The sequence below is a fragment of the Salvelinus alpinus genome, chromosome 16 (genome assembly GCF_045679555.1).
Source record: "Salvelinus alpinus chromosome 16, SLU_Salpinus.1, whole genome shotgun sequence".
NCBI classification, from domain to species: domain Eukaryota; kingdom Metazoa; phylum Chordata; class Actinopteri; order Salmoniformes; family Salmonidae; genus Salvelinus; species Salvelinus alpinus.
In genome coordinates, this window is record NC_092101.1 from 31,270,525 (window position 1) to 31,288,578 (window position 18,054).

Sequence of the window (18,054 nt, forward strand, 5' to 3'; positions counted from 1 at the left end):
ACAAATAAACGAATGTAGACAGACCTGGACACGAACTTACATACAACGTGAAGAACGCATGAACCAGGAAAACAGACTACATAAAACGAACGAACTAACAAAAACCGGAACAGTCCCGTGTGGCGTAACATACAGACACTGACACAGGAGACAATCACCCACAAACAAACAGTGAGAACAACCTACCTTAATATGACTCTCAATTAGAGGAAAACGCAAAACACCTGCCTCTAATTAAGAGCCATACCAGGCAACCCAAAACCAACATAGAAACAGCAAACATAGACTGCCCACCCAAAACTCACGCCCTGACCATCACACACATACAAAACAACAGAAAACAGGTCAGGAACGTGACACCTCCCCTGTCCTCCCTTCGGTAAATCAGATCACGACTCCATTTTGCTCCTCTGATCCTATAGGCAGAAACTCAAACACAAAGTACCCGTGCTAAGGTCTATTCAACGCTGGTCTGACCAATCGGAATCCATGCTTCAAGATTGTTTTGATCACACAGACTGGGATATGTTCAGTCAGCATGATCAAATGTTATTCTGAGAATAACATTGACGTATACAAGGACACAGTGACTGAGTTCATCAGGAAGTGTATAGGGGATGTTGTTCCCACTGTGACTATTAAAACCTACCCAAACTAGAAACTGTGAATAGATGGCAGCATTTGCGCAAAACTGAATGTGCGATCCACCACATTTAGCCATGGCAAGGTGACTTGAAATATGGTTGAATACAAACAGTGTAGTTATTCCCTCCATAAGGCAATCACACAGGCAAAACGTAAGTACAGAGAAAAAGTGGAGTTACAATTCAACGGCTCAGACATGAGACGTATGTTGCATGGTCTACAGACAATCACAGACTACAAAGGGAAAACACAGTGCCACCAACGCAGCCCGCTCCCAGGGACTGTGGGCTCTCATTCTCCGTGGCTGACGTGAGTAAGACATTTAAGCGTGTTAACCCTCGCAAGGCTGCCAGCTAAAACGGCATCCCTAGCCGAGTCCTCAAAGCACACGCAGACCAGGTGGCTGGAGTGTTTACGGGCATTTTCAATCTCTCCCTATCCCAGTCTGCTGTTCCCACTTGCGTCAAGATGTCCATTGTTTCTGTACCGAAGAAAGCAAAGACAACTGAAGTAAATGACTATTGCCCCGTAGCACTCACTTCTGTCATCATGAAGTGCTTTGAGAGGCTAGTTAAGGATCATATCACCTCTACCTTACCTTACACTCTAGACCCACTTCAATTTGCATACCAACCCAATAGATCCACAGACGATTCAATCACCATCGCACTGCACACTACCATATCGCATTTGGACAAGAGGAATACCTACAGTACCAGTCAACATTTTGGACACAACTGCTCATACAAGAGTTTATCTTTATTTTTACTATTTCACATTGTAGAATAATTGTGAAGACATCAAAACTATGAAATAACTCATGTGGAATCATGTAGTAACCAAAAAAGTGTTAAACAAATCAAAACATATTTTACATTTGAGATTCTTCAAAGTAGCCACCCTTTGCCTTGATGACATCTTTGCACACTCTTTGCATTCTCTCAACCAGTATCACCTGGACTGCTTTTTCAACAGTCTTGAAGGAGTTCCCACATATGCTGAGCACTTATTGGCTGCTTTTCCTTCACTCTGCAGTCCAACTCACCCCAAACCATCTCAACTGGGTTGAGGTCAGATTATTATGGAGGCCAGGTCATCTGATGCAGCACTTCATCACTCTATTTCTTGGTCAAATAGCCCTTCCCCAGCCTGGAGGTGTGTTGGGTCAGTGTTCTGTTGAAAAACAAATGACAGTCCCACTAAGCGCAAACCAGAAGAGATGGCATATCGCTGCAGAATGCTGTGGTTGCCATTTTGCTTAAGTGTGCTTTGAATTCTAAATAAATCACAGACAGTGTCACCAGGAAAGCACCCCCACACCATCACACCTCCTACTCCTTGTTTCACGGTGGTAATCACAAATGCGGAGATCCTCCATTCACCTACTATGCGTCTCACAAAGACATGCCAGTTGGAACCAAAAATGTCAAATTTGGACTCATCAGACCAAAGAACAGATTTCCACCGGTCTAATGTCCATTGCTCGTGTTTCTTGGCCCAAACAAGTCTCTTCTTCATCATGTTTTAAAGTAATAATGGACTGTCATTTCTCTTTGCTTATTTGAGCAGATCTTGCCATAATATGGCAAAATTTGGTAAAATACCATCTTCTGTATACCTCCCTTGCCTTGTCACAACACAACTGATTGGCTCAGACACATTAAGAAGGAAAGAAATTCCAACAATTAACTTTTAACAAGGCACACCTATTAGGCTTCCAGTTGAAGCTCGCATCCGCTACAAGACCATGGTGCTTGCCTACGGAGCTGTGAGGGGAACGGCGGCACCGTACCTTCAGGCTCTGATCAGGCCCTACACCCAAACAAGGGCACTGCGTTCATCCACCTCTGGCCTGCTCGCCTCCCTACCTCTGAGGAAGTACAGTTCCCGCTCAGCCCAGTCAAAACTATTCGCTGCTCTGGCACCCAGAGTCAATCACCACCTTCCGGAGACACCTGAAACCCCACCTCTTTAAGGAATACCTAGGATAGGATAAAGTAATCCTTCTAACCCCCCCCTCCCCCTTAAAAGAGTTAGATGCACTATTGTAAAGTGGTTGTTCCACTGGATATCATAAGGTGAATGCACCAATTTGTAAGTCGCTCTGGATAAGAGCGTCTGCTAAATGACTTAAATGTAAAATGTAAATGTAGTTGAAATGCATTACAGGTGACTACCTCATGAAGCTGGTTGAGAGAATCCCAAGAGTGTAAAAGCTATCGTTAAGGCAAAGGGTGGCTACTTTGAAGAATCCATATGTGTTATTTCATAGTTTAGCTGTCTTCACTATTATTCTACAATGTAGGAAATAGTAAAAATAAAGAAAAACCCTGGAATGAGTAGGTGTGTCCAAACTTTTGACTGGTACTGTATATATTATTGCTGTTCATTGACTATAGCTCAGCCTTCAATACCGGAGTACCCTCCAAGCTCATTATTAAGCTCGGGGCCCTGGGTCTGAACCCCGCCCTGTGCAACTGGGTCTTGGACTTCCTGACAGGCCGCCCACAGGTAGGACACAACACCTCAACTTCGCTGATCCACAACACAGGGGCCCCACAAGGGTGCGTGTTTCGCCCCTCCTATAGTCCCTGTTCACCTGTTTACTGCGTGGCCACGCATACCTCCAACTCAATCATCAAGTTTGCAGATGACACAACAGTAGTAGGCCTGATTACCAACAATATTTGGCTTGGTCCCTTGGTCCCTTCTATTATTTTACTTTTAGATGTGTGTGTATTGTTGCGAATTGTTAGATACTACTGCACTGTTGGAGCTAGGAACACAAGCATTTCACTACGCCCACAAGAACATCTGCCGAATATGTGTACGTGACAAATGCAATGACCTGGCAGGAGACATACTCAAGTCACTCATTTATTGCTACAAGCACACACACGGCATTGAATTGTAGTACTAGGATTGATGATGGTGGAAGTGGAAGGGATAGTGATAGTGGTTTTCTATGGATGAGAAACAGAAAGAAACACAGGCTGTAATTACAGTTATTACTATACAATAGCAATGTATGCTACTATGCTAATGTATTAGCAGTGATGTACATAAGGTGCTAGCAGGCGCAGCGCAATGGAACATTGCAGCAATAGTAAATTACTAATAATCAAATTAGCATAGCATAATCAGCGAATACAGATTAGCAGTGCAATATTATCAGTGCAATATTAGCAGTAACCAGTAGATAAATAACAGTAAAAATGGTATAAATGGCATATAAAGTGCAGTAAACAGCCTAGCATTAGGCTAAATGGCTAATAGCATAGGCACGTAAAGGCTACAGTAAACAAACAACCAATACACACTATTTACAGTGGCGAGATAGCATGCTAATCATGCTAAAGGTGCTAGCAATGCAGTTAGTGAAACAGAACACACTATGTACAATGTGGAGTTAGCATGCTAATCATGCTAACGGTGCTAGCAATACCAATAATGTAGTTAGACAAGCTAAACACTCTATCTAGCATGCTAACATGGAAAGGAAATGGAAACCGGAAGCACTGCTGATAACCGGAAGTGGCAAACTGCGCAGACTATTTGTATTCTTTCATAGGTTTGGGACTACAAAACACAACCGCCATCTCAACCACCAAGGGTTCCAATGAGAGGTCTCTGGAGAGACATGCCCGAACATGTTCTTAGATCATGCACCCTCTACCAGGCTTTGCACCTCAAAATAATAAACAATCCCTGACTAGAAGGAGACTTTTCTACGGAGTGATTTCCATATTTTAATTCTAATGTACTTCATTCCGTGTGCTTGCTGGAGCAGATGAGTGGGCCTGACTCAACCTGGAACCCACTGAACCAACATCCGATACGCTCCCTCCCTCCCAGTCCCTACACCGGCGACTCTGTGTGGCAATTATTCTTTCGCCCACCAGCGACGAGGAGACAAAGGTTAGTTGCGACTTATTTCATTATGGGCGCCATTTTAGCAATTAGGTGGCATTCCAGAGCTAGGTCGTCGTTGCCAGCGCTTGTGAAAATGCCATCTGTCATTAGGACACACTCCATGAAATGCTACGCTCTGCTTCAGCTTGACTGTTTCCTTTGGGGAGTCTCTGGGATCGTTTGAGTTGACTAGGTCTAGAGGAAAACAGTAAATTGTTTGTGCTGAGAAATTATTTGGCAGAGGCTGGATGTGCTGCTGTGCTCTTTAGAGTGTGGAGGTGCTATGCCTGAGTTTTCCCTTCAAGGAGAATTTATGAGAGAAATGGCACCCACAACTCCTTGCTTTCCATATTGAGGGAATATGATTATTTTGTAAACAATAAGTTAGAAAATCCATGTTGGTTGCAAACCAGAAGTGTATCAATTGATCAAAGTCGATGCTTTATTTCTGGGAACAAAATCTACCAAATATCCAACTGTCTAACAGGCAGACAATAAAGAGTCATTTGGCTCTGTACAGTAATATTCAGCCACTGTAGGTCAACAGAAAATCCAAATGATTACTGTGGCCTTCAGAGATGCATTCAATGTAAATACTATCATACTAATCCATGAGAAAGACGAAATGCGTAATATACTAGTAGTTAAACTCTGTTAGTCACCCTAATCGTGACCCACTTCTAAGCAAATAAATATTTACAAGCCCTCTAGACTTTCATAGCTAGTTACGCAAAAGCTGTTTTCCCAAAGTTCTGCTTAAAGACACAGTTTTTTTAATTTAAGAATTAAACACTAGTTCCAAGAAGGCTGCTAACCACATACACACTGTTTCCTAGCTAGTGAAAACCCAAAGCCATGTGGATGGATGCTAAGCACTTTGATGTAAACCTCCACCGCCCACCCACTCCCTGTCATCAGCAGCCTGGCAGAAGTCATGGGCTTGCCCGTGTGTTAGACCTCGGGTGTCTGAGTGTTATATGATTAGTGCCATCTCGGCACCTCCAGGCCAAGGCCACGCCAAGGTCACTTGGCCTGAGTCACGGCTGTCGACTCCCCCTCAGCCTCAACCAGATGGTCCCCTCCTCTCCTCTCCTCACATTACCTTCCACCGTTGCCACTCTGAAGGTGAGAACATTGGAAGTGACATTCAGAATGCATGTGTGCCTCAGCTGCCGAAGAGGTGCTTGTGAAATACAAAGATGGAAATATGAAAAATAGTGAAGAAGAGAAACTCACCACTACAGCTACTACCTGCCTACAGTACACAGGCTTTTAGATTCTCCCTCCTTCCTCAATTCCATTCCTCCAGGGCCTGAGTGGAGGCAGATTGATCCATGGCTGATTGATGGTGCCTGAAAGAGAGCGTGAGGAACAATCTTCGGCCCGATGCTGAGTTATGTCCTTTGGGGAGGAAATTAAAGACTAATTGCAGTGCATCACGATTAGCTGTTATTAGAATGGAAATGTTGTTGTCCGAAGAGTCAAGCCGATTATCAATGCTCTGAAAAGTGCTTTCATCATAAATCTTCACATCTGATAATAGTATCGAATGACAAATCCTAAAATAGACATTCACAGCCATACCAGTTTGGGTTAATATGTTCAATACTTCATACACTATGTTTTCCCAATGTTAACCCTGAAGAAACAGGTATGATGTCATTCAACCTTTCAGGTTAAACTTCTTATCAATACAAGTAGCTTTAAACAAAAGTCATCATACACCAAGTGTGAGGTTCTTACAGCGTAGGTCTAACTGTACTCTGAAACTGAAGAGCATTGTATTAGAACGGCTTATTATTTGCATTGAGCAGATGTTCTTATTCCCTCTGTCTCTCATACTCAACCTGTTCCAGTTGGCATTATGGGTGGCAAGGAGAGTGACATTTGGCTGAGTTACAATTCCCAGGTAATGTGACAGAACCCGGAGCACAGAGGAAGCTCAAGTTTGTACTCTACCTGCCGCAGCGGAAGATCTGATAGTTCGGTCGCTCTCCAGAGGACTCAGCTGTACTGCCTGTGAGGCACTACTGTCTTGATTGGTTTGTGTGAATGGGATAATAAAATAAATCACATCACATACTTTAGTTAATGTTTATAGGAATTAATATGAGTAAGGATTGAGTGGGGACTGTTTACCTTTGCAATAACATAAAATAAATTGACAAATCTGCAGAATACATGTACTGTATACGTCAGTGGAGGCTCCTCAAAAGAGGAAGGGGAATAACATCCTCCTCAGTCAATTTTGTAAAAATAAAAATAGTGAAACATTCAAAAAGCTGTCATTTTTCTTTATAAAACTATACTACATATATTCACCTCACCAAATAATGGATTAAAACATGCTGTTTTGCTATGAAGGTCTACAGTAGCATCAACAACACTCTTTCAACTGTTCTGCCTGCTGCTATGGATCCCTGACCTGTTCACTGGACGTGCTAACTTGTCCCGGACCTGCTGTTATGGACTCTCGATCAAACCGCACCTACTGTCTCTAACTCTGAATGATCGGCTATGTTTGAACCTCTTGGCCATGTTCTGTTATAATCTCCACCCGGCACAGCCAGAAGAGGACTGGCCACCTCTCAGAGCCTGGTTCCACTCTCGGTTTCTTCCTAGGTTCTGGCCTTTCTAGGTAGTTTTTCCTAGCCACCATGCTTCTGCATTGCTTGCTGTTTTTCACCTGGTCACAGACAGTTGATGTGCACTGAAATCCACAAGAGAAGTAAAAAGGTGAGAGAGGAGGAGGGCGTGTAGATGAGAGAAGTAATTACAATGAGCAAAGTGATCATGCTGTTTGTATGTGGCTGTTTTGAAAGTGAACTGTGTTTGCGTGTGATCAGGGGTGTATTCGTTCTGCCGATTCTGTTGAAAAACTTTTCTTAAACAGAAGCAAACAGAATGAAACGGGGATAAACATACCTGAATTTGTCCAGTAGAAACTCTCATTTGCAACTGGTGGACAAATGATTACTACCTAGATCAGCTAGATGCAGGCAAGAGTGTGCAAGGTGCTATTGAATGTGTCACTGTCTGTCACCTTGATTACAAAAAAAAAAAATCAACCTGTGCACCTACGTTGTACACTTCATAGGCTAGGTTGTAGAAACCTCATAATGGGTATAGAGAAATTAGAGTATCATGTAGAAGCCTAAATCTATCTATGTTACATTGAGCTGGGTGAATGGCACTCATCCAAAATGCTGTAGTAGAAATAATGCCATGCTCATAAAAACAATTATCATCCTCCCTCATCTTAAACGACACCGAGCTTCACTGGTATAGTATACTTACAGTAGGGGAAAAGGTACAAAATGGGCATCTTAATCTTCAGATCTGTCATGGAAAAGAGAAGATGAGGCCTTTTTAGACTATTGCACCTGAAAATGTAATCTGTCAAATATTAGCTTTCTGAAATCTATAGTACAGACAGAGGTTCACCCTGGCCTCCACCCTGTGCAATGACTAGTCACCCTCCGTCTATCCTCTCCTCTGGCAGAGTCTTTCAAAAGTCCCCTAATTACATTTGAATTATCTGGCTATTTAACAGTCGGTCTGTCCTTTTGTAAAACATGCATAGTGAGATAAAAAAGCTAATTGAGCGAAAGGGCTTACCATTTCAAAAAGGGACAATGCACTATTCTGGGTATAGTACAAGACCAAATGGTGTAACCTCGGACATAACTTTTTTTATATATATATATATGGATATACAAAAGCTTACGACCAGTTTCTATATAATTTTCTGATAACATTGAGACCACTCTTTTAGTTTTGGGATGGGGGGGCTATAGAAGGGAAAACTTGGTTGAGCACTGCTCTCTGCGTATCCGTGGCGCTTTGTGAGAGAGACTGCCTGCAGCTGAAGATAAAACGACGGGAAGTGACAAATTCATAAAGGCTTTGTGTTTTTACAATTCAGAGGGATTGTGAGGTTGGCCCCAGAATAAGGTGACATGGCTGACAGGGGATTTCATCTCAGTGAACTTGCCACGCTGCTGCCGACAAGAGACAATTCTTGACAAGATGCTTCCTGGAAAGTCAAACAGCGAAGGAATGTGTTTTTTCTTGTATCATGAAAGATAGTTACTCCAGTCAAACAGCTTTGTGAGTGTATTTTAAGGATGATTAGGAAACAATTACAGGCTCACAGGCTTACCAGCCAGGACAACAACCTCACCCTCAACGTCAGGAAGACAAAGGAGCTGATTGTGGACTACAGGAGAAAGAGGGGAGAGCACACCCCCATCCACATCAGCGGGTCGACAGCTTCAAGTTCGTTGGCGTCCACATTACTACAGTGCCTTGCAAAAGTATTTACCCCCTTGGCGTTTGTCCTATTTTGTTGCATTACAACCAGTAATTTAAATTGATTTTTATTTGAATTTAATGTAATGGACATACACAAAATAGTCAAAATTGGTGAAGTGAAATGAATAAAATGACTTGTTTCAAATAATTCTAAACAACAACAAAAAACTGAAAAGTGGTGTGTGCATATGCATTCACCCCTTTTGCTATGAAGCCCCTAAATAAGATCTGGTGCAACCAATTACATTCAGAAGTCAAGTAATTAGTTAAATAAAGTCCACCTGTGTGCATTCTAAGTGTCACAATCTCAGCATATATACACCTGTTCTGAAAGGCCCCAGAGTCTGCAACACCACTAAGCAAGGGGCACCACCAAGCAAGTGGCACTATGAAGACCAATGAGCTCTCCAAACAGGTCAGGGACACAGTTGTGGAGAAGTACAGATAAGGGTTGGGTTATAAAAAAAATATCCGTAACTTTGAACATCCCATGGAGCATCATTAAATCCATTATTAAAAAATGGAAAGAATATGGCACCACAACAAACCTGCCAAGAGAGGGCCTCCCACCAAAACACATGGACCAGGCAAGGAGGACATTAATCAGAGAGGCAACAAAGAGACCAAAGATAACCCTGAAGAAGCTGCATAGCTCCACAGCGGAGATTGGAGTATCTGTCCATAGGACCACTTTAAGCCGTACGCTCCACAGAGCTGGGCTTTATGGAAGAGTGGCCAGAAAAAAAGCCATTGCTTAAAGAAAAAATAAGCAAACACGTTTGGTGTTCGCTGAAAGTCATGTGGGAGAATCCCCAAACATATGGAAGAAGGTACTCTATTCAGATGAGACTAAAATGTAGCTTTTTGGCCATCAAGGAAGACGTTATGTCTGGCACAAACCCAACACCTCTCATCACCCCGAGAACAACATCCCCACAGTGGTGGCAGGGTGGTGGCAGCATCATGCTGTGGGGGTGTTTTTCATCAGCAGGGACTGGGAAACTGGTCAGAATAGAAGGAATGATGGATGGTTCTAAATAAAGGGAAATTCTTGAGGGAAACCTGCTTCAGTCTTCCAGAGATTTGAGACTGGGACGGAGGTTCAGCTTCCAGCAGGACAATGACCCTAAGCATACTGCTAAAGCTAAACTTGAGTGGTTTAGGGGAAACATTTAAATGTCTTGGAAAGGCCTAGTCAAAGCCCAGACCTCAATCTAATTGAGAATCTATGGTATGACTTAAAGATTTCTGTACACCAGCGGAACACATCCAACTTGAAGGAGCTGGAGCAGTTTTACCTTGAAGAATGAGCCAAAAGCCCTGTGGCTAGATGTGCCAAGCTTATCGAGACATACCCCAAGAGACTTGCAACTGTAATTACTGCAAAAGGTTCCTCTACAAAATATTGACTTTGGGGGGTGAATAGTTATGCACGCTCAAGTTTCAGTTTTTTTGTCTTATTTCTTGTTTCACAACAAAAAATACTTTGCATCTTCAAAGTGGTAGGCATGTTGTGTAAATCAAATGATACAAACCCACAAAAAATAAATTTTAATTCCAGGTTGTAAGGCAAAACAATATGAAAAATGCCAAGGGGGTGAATACTTTCACAAGCCACTGTATATACACACTATATGCAGTACACACTCACTCACACACAATATACCGACACTCTCACACTTCCAATTTTGATCATCGTTATTTAGTGACTGCAAGGAATATTTATTGATCTACTGGGATTTTTAAAACAGTCTAATTTTATGTGTTGTCTGCTTGGATTCAAGAGATAGGTGTAGTCGTGTTCTTTTATATTTGCCATTTAGCACGCTTTTGTTCCAAAAAATGCTTCAATGCAATTGAGAAAAACTAACACAAAGGGCTTTCTTGTCTAGGATTTTTTTAAATGTCTTTGATTCAAATCTTGCATCTTGAGAAGGACATTTTCACACTTCATTCATCCACCAAATAAACTGCAAACCCATTTTCCTACAAGAAGAATCACCACCTGTGCATGTTCCAAACAGCGTCCGCATTCAAAGTCACTGCAGTGTTCCTATTAAGAAAATCATTAGGCAGCGCCCTGGCTCCACTGCTGTAATGACTGCATCAGAGCTGTTCTATCCACCACAGCAGGCCACCTCACAAAGATAAGCCACTAACTCACACACTATTTTGAATTGGAACAGAAGGGGAAAGATAGAGGTCAATTATTTCTCACTCAAATTGAATGCTTCTCCTTCCTGTCAACTGAAAAAAAATCTATTTAATTCAAAGAAACCAATGAGCTTAATTAATTTAAAGTTTTGCTTTGTGTGAGTGTTTTTCCATTTGTTATTGCCATGAAAGAATATTGAACCTTTTGTGTCCTGTGTGTACTGAGTAATGTTATGGGTTTATACACATAGACTATCTGAAAAGAACAAGCCATAAAAGTACATGCCAAGCTATGTCACCTCTCACGGCAGGTGTCAATCTCATGTAGCTGTATCCATAGTTAGTCACACAAGCCTGACACAAGCAGTTTCACAATGCATACCAGCAGGGGTCTGCATCTGACATGTAAAGTACACAGACCTTTTCATCTCCTTTCTTTTCCTCTGACGGGTGAAGTTCAGTTGCTGCTCTTTCCGTGTAAAGACCCGTTCAGGGCTTGTGAACATCACTTATGTGTCTGCAGTTTCTTTTTAACATCCTTCTCCTTTCAAAGTCACTGTGACCTGCCGGCGTTTCACCGGCTTCCTGGCATCTATGCTCACAAATATTTAATAAAAATGGATAGAGAAAAGTAAAGAAAGAGAGAGAAATAAATACTTAGTTTTTTCTGTCTCTGCCTAATTTGATCATACTGATGCCTGAGTAACCTCCAAATGCCACATAGCTAGGGGGGGAAACATATTGCTGATCTGGCACTGAACTGAATTAACTGTTTCAAGCAGAAACATGAAATAAATCATATACAGTACAACATGTTGTGGGAAGGATTACCGATAATGATCAAAGGTAGTCACATACAGTAACATGTTTATTTCCAGTTGTATTGGAAGTCTTCCAGTTGGAGTCTATTTTCTTAAATGCACAAAACTTTTGCTATTTAGAATAGTTAATTTTTGAATTTTAATCAATGTATTCATTTCCTGCACTAATGTGTTTACATTTACTCACTGTGTCACATTTCTTTTGTCTTGGTATGTCTCTATATAAAAAAAATATATTTTTTCCTTTTTGACTGTGCATTTTTCGGCAGTTCTTACTTACGTCACTAGATGGCGATCAGCCTATTTCTTGGGGTCTGTACTCCCATAGCTGTTCACTGTTTTTGTGCCTGCCAGTTAGCAGACAATGGCTAGCAGTTTCTTACTGGTGATAGAAACAGATGACTGCCATTGAGTCATTACTGAATTATTTAATGTAACAAATCAAACATTAAACCTTGTAAACAATTCATGCTAATTCATGGTAACCTCAAACAATTCATTTTGACCAGGCATTTTTTTTTACTGGTTTATTTGCTGAAATGTTTGCCTTTGCCCAGCTATTAAAAGTGACAGGCGGCTATTTGAGACTTGGCTTTTAATTAACTGAAGTTTTACTGTAGATATGGGCAATGTACTGTAAAGTCTTGCCCGGGTAACTACATCCTGTCACCAAGTGGGAATAAAAGAGAATGGTCAGTGATGATTATATCTAGCTAGCTGACAAAATCCGACATTCATTTTAATAGATTCATTATTAAATCCGCTGTAGAATAAACCTGCCTCAGGTACTTACTTTAATGAGGACATTTTGCATTATAATTAACCATTACTCCATATCGTTCCAATATTTCTCTCAAATAAGCTTGAATAGCATTGAATGTGAATGATTATCATGAGAGAGAAGAAAACACGTCATGATTAAAATGCTTTTTATCATTTTGATTTTACTGCTGATCTTTTACGTGATATTTAAATGACATATTCAATTAGATTTTAATTTGACTTATGGTGAAAAACATATCATAGACTGATTATATTTTAATTATTCCCATCTCTAACACAATAAATGTTTCTAATGGGCAAATACACAATGTAGCATGCATGCTAGAGTAATTGATTGATTTCACTTTTTTTTTGTTGAGATTATGCTTTCTCAGTGTGTTGTATGTCTCTGAACTCCCTCTCTGTCAATATTTGCAAATACATGACAGGAAGGTGTTTGGTCAAATCTCCCATCTGGTAACAATTGGACGTGTTGCATCTTGTTCAGTTGAATTCAAACAGTTTTGCTGATTTGTTCTTCTGCAATCCCCTGGTGGTTGTAATATTATTAGTCAATCTATCACATGCTGTTAGCCAGCTGCAGGGACACGACACTTGTCAGGTTCCTTTCTAACACGTCTCAGACTTTCATTTGAACTTCCAGGCATTCATTGATTAAGGCCTTTGACAGTGGCAGGGGGCGAAGCTCGAGCAATGAAGACCACCTATGTGTGATTTTATTATTTCGCTCCACTGGGCAATCACCTTCTCTGATATCAGATTGCCATTGCTGTGTTAGAGGTAAGAGCCTTTCCTGTCTTCTCTCTTTCTCTGCTATGTGTCGTTAGGATCTGAAGGTCGGATTGGCTGTCCTTTTCTCTGTGTGTGTGAGTGTTTTTCTCTTATCACAGGTCTACGCAGAGGCTGACCTGGTCAAGTCAGCTGTCTACTGCCACCTGGAGAGAGGTTAGAGGACACAGCGGGCTGTCAATCAGAACTCAGGTAGAGGAAGGAAAGGAGATGGAAGAGGAGAGGTTCATGAGTATTACAAGAGCAGGAGGAGAAGAGTATGACTATAAGGAATGGGGAGAAATATGTTTAAGTGTTAGAAGAGTAGGGTAGGTGGAGAAGAAGAAGAACAGGTATATGTGACAGAGTGTTAGGAATGGAGGAAAGGAGAAATTGTGAAATTAGGATATCTGCTATGGGGGTTGATAGCGTGGAATGATTGCTGTTCATAAAATACCAATGTCCACAGTAAATACTCCTGTACACTGTATCTGTATGCACATGATGACTTTAAAATAAGCTCAAAAGACAGAGGACAGATAGATAGCTCGATTAAATTAAACTCAAATAATATGCTCATGGACTGTATGTAAAGCACTTTAATCTAATTAAAGCTATGGCAATACCTCTCAGTGGCTGTTGATGCGTGTAATTGATTTCTGAGAATGACACATTTGCAAGCCACTTTAGAGAAACTTGGCAAGGACTTCTCCCTCATTTGCTAAAGGCTCTACTGCATTTCCATTGATCAAACATCACATGTTCAACAACATCAAGGCATCTCAGGTTAGAAAAAAAGGCCTAGGTGCTCTTTGTATACAGTGACATCATCAGAGCGCGACGCTTGCTAAACACGGAACAAGAGAGACCTTGGTTTGATGTTGTTCAAAGTTTCTGGAGACGTTTACTCCAAAATTTAAAAAAATTTAAACTTCATCAATCACACACAATACCCCATAATAACAAATCAAAAACAGATTTTAAAAATGTTTACTTATGTATTAAAAAGAAAAACCAGAAAAACCATATTTACATTAGTATTCAGACTATGCTATGAGACTCCAAATTGAGCTCAGGTGCATCCTGTTTCCATTGATCATCTACAACTTGATTGGAGTCCACCTGTGGTAAATTAAATTGATTGGACATGATTTGGAAAGGCACACATCTGTCTATATAAGGTCCCACAGTTGACAGTGCATGTCAGAGCAAAAACCAAGTCATCAGGTCGAAGGATTGTCCGTAGAACTCCGAGACAGGACTGTGTCGAGGCACAGATCTGGGAAAGGGTACCAAAACATTTCTGCAGTATTGAAGGTCCCCAAGAACACAGTGTCTTCCATCATTCTTAAATGGAAGAAGTTTGGAACCACCAAGACACTTCCTAGAGCTGGCCGCCCAGCCTAACTGAGCAATCGAGGGAGAAGAGCCTTGCTCAGGGAGGTGACCAAGAAGCCGATGAGCTCCACAGCTCCAGAGTTCCTCTGTGGAGATGGGAGAATCTTCCAGAAGGACAACCACCAATCTAGATTGGACAACTGGCAGCTTCATTAAATACAGTAGTACCAGCACAACACCAGTCTCAACGTCAAGAGTGAAGAGACGACTCCGGGATGCTGGCCTTCTAGGCAGAGTAGCAAAGAAAAAGCCATGTCTCACACTGTCCAATAAAAAAATTAAAATATGATGGGCAAAAGAACACGGACACTGGACAGAGAAACTCTGCCTAGAAGGCCAGCATCCCGGAGTCGCCTCTTCACTGTTGACGTTGAGACTGGTGTAATGAAGCTGCCAGTTAAGGACTTGTGAGGCGTCTGTTTCTTAAACTAGACACTCTAATGTACCTGTCCACTTGCTCAGTTGTGCACCGGGGCCTCCCACTCCTCTTTCTATTCTGGTTAGAGCAAGTTTGTGCTGTTCTGTGAAGGGAGTAGTACACAGCGTTGTACGTGATCTTCAGTTTCTTGGCAATTTCTCACATGGAATAGCCGTCATTTCTCAGAACAAGAATAGACTGACGAGTTTCAGAAGAAAGGTCTTTGTTACTGACCCTTTTGAGCGTGTAATCGAACCCACAAATTCTGATGCTCCAGATACTCAACTAGTCTAAAGAAGGCCAGTTTTATTGCCTCTTTAATCAGAACAACAGTTTTCAGCTGGGCTAACATAATTGTAAAAAGGTTTTCTAATGATCAATTAGCCTTTTAAAATGATACATTTGGATTAGCTAACACAACTTGCCATGGTTGATAATGGGCCTCTGTACGCCTATGTAGATATTCCATAAAAAATCTGCCATTTCCAGCTACATAAGTCAATTACAACATTAACAATGTCTACACTGTATTTCTGATCAATTTATGTTATTTTAATCGACAATAAAATTATATTTTCTTTCAAAAACAAGGACATTTCTAATTGACCCCAATCTTTTGAACGGTAGTGTACATAGGAGTTGAGTAATGCAAAATATGTAAACATTATTAAAGTGACTGGTGTTCCATTATTAGTGGCCAGTGACTTCAAGTTTATGTACATAGGGTAGCAGCCTCTAATGTGCTAATGATGGCTATTTAACAGTCTGATGGCCTTGAGATAGAAGCTGTTTTTCATTCTCTTGGTCCCAGCTTTGATGCACTTGTACTGACCTCGCATTCTGGATGATAGCGGAGTGAACAGGCAGTGGCTCGGGTGGTTGTTGTCCTTGATGATCTTTTTGGCCTTCCTGACATCGGGTGTTGTAGATGTCCTAGTTTGCCCCCGGTGATGAGTTGGGCAACTGCACCACCCTCTAGAGAGCCCTGCGGTTGCGGGTGGTGCAGTTGCCATACCAGGTGGTGATACAGCCCGACAGGATGCTCTCAATTGTGCAAAAGTTAGCAAGGGTTTTAGGTGCCAAGCCAAATTTCTTCAGCCTCATGAGGTTGAAGAGGCGCTGTTGCGCCTTCTTCACCACACTGTCTGTGTTGGTGGATCATTTTAGTTTGTCAGTGATTTGTACGCCGAGGAACCTGAAGCTTTCCACCTTCTCCACTGCGGTCAAGTCGATGTGGATAGGGTGGTGCTCCCTCTGCTGTTTCCTGCTGTTTCCTGAAGTCCACGATCAGCTCACGTCGGGTGAGAGATTATTTTACTGGCACCACACTCCCAGGGCCCTCATCATCATTGTTTTTCAGGCCTACTACTGTTGTGTTGTCTGCAAACTTGATGATTGAGTTGGAGGCGTGCGTGGCCACGCAGTCATGGGTGAACAGGGAGTACAGGAGGGGGCTGAGCATGCATCCTTCTGTAGCCCCAGTGTTGAGGATCAGCTAAGTGGAGGTGTTTTTGCCTTACTCCACCACTTGGGGTGATATGATCCGTGACTGGTTTCTCAAAGGACTTCATGATGACAGAAGTGAGTGCTACGGGGCGATAGTCATTTACTTCAGTATCCTTTTCTTTCTTGGGTACAGGAACAATGGTTGCCATCTTGAAGCATTTGGGGACAGCAGTGTATTTGGAAGGAAGAGTCTTGGAACAATCAAGACTCTTCCTAGAGCTGGCCGTCCGGCCAAACTGAGTAATCAAGGGAAAGGACCTTGGTCAGGGAGGGGACCAAGAACCCGACGGTCAGTCTGACAGAGCTCCAGAGTTCCTCTGTGGAGATGGAAGAAACTTCCAGAAGGACAACCATCTATTTAGCACTCCACCCATCAGGCCTTCATGGTAGAGTGGACAGACAGAAGCCACTCCTCAGTAAAATACACATGACAGCCCGCTTGGAGTTTGCCAAAAGGTACACAATGGACTCAGCCAATGGGAAACACGATTCTCTGGTCTGATGAAACCAAGATTGAACTCTTTGACCTGAATGCCAAGCGTCACATCTGGAGGAAGCCTGGCAACATACCTATGGTGAAGCATGTGGTGTCAGCATCATGCTGTGGGGATGTTTTCAGCGGCAGGGAATGGGAGAATAGTCAGAATGAAGGGAAAGATGAACAGAGCAAATTACAGAGAGATCCTTGTAGAAAACCTGGTCCAGAGAACACAGAACCTCAGACTGAGGTGAACCTTTACCTTCCGACAGGACAACGACCCAAAGCACACAGCCAATACAACGCAGGAGTGGCTTCGGGACAAGTTTCTGAATGTCATTTGAGTGGCCCAGCCAGAGCTCTGACTTGACCCCGATCTAACATCTCTGGAGAGACCTGAAAATAGCTGTGCAGCGATGCACCCCATCCAACCAGACATAGCTTGAGATGATCTGCAGAGAAGAATGGAAGAAGCTCCAAAAAATACAGGTGCGCCAAGCTTGTAGTATCATACCCAAGAAGACTCAAGGATGTAATCGCTGCGGAAAAAAATTCAACAAAGTACTGAGTGAAGAGTAAGAATACTTACAGTTGAAGTCAGAAGTTTACAAACACCTTAGCCAAATACATTTAAACTCAGTTTTTCAAAACTCCTGACATTTAATCCTTTTAAAAAATCCCTGTTTTATGTCAGTTAGGAGCACCACTTTATTTAAGTATGTGAAATGTCAGAATAATAGTAGAGAGAATTATTTATTTCAGCTTTCATTTCTTTCATCACATTCCCAGTGGGTCATAAGCTTACATACACTCAATTAGTGTTTGGTAGCATTGCCTTTAAATTGTTTAATTTGGGT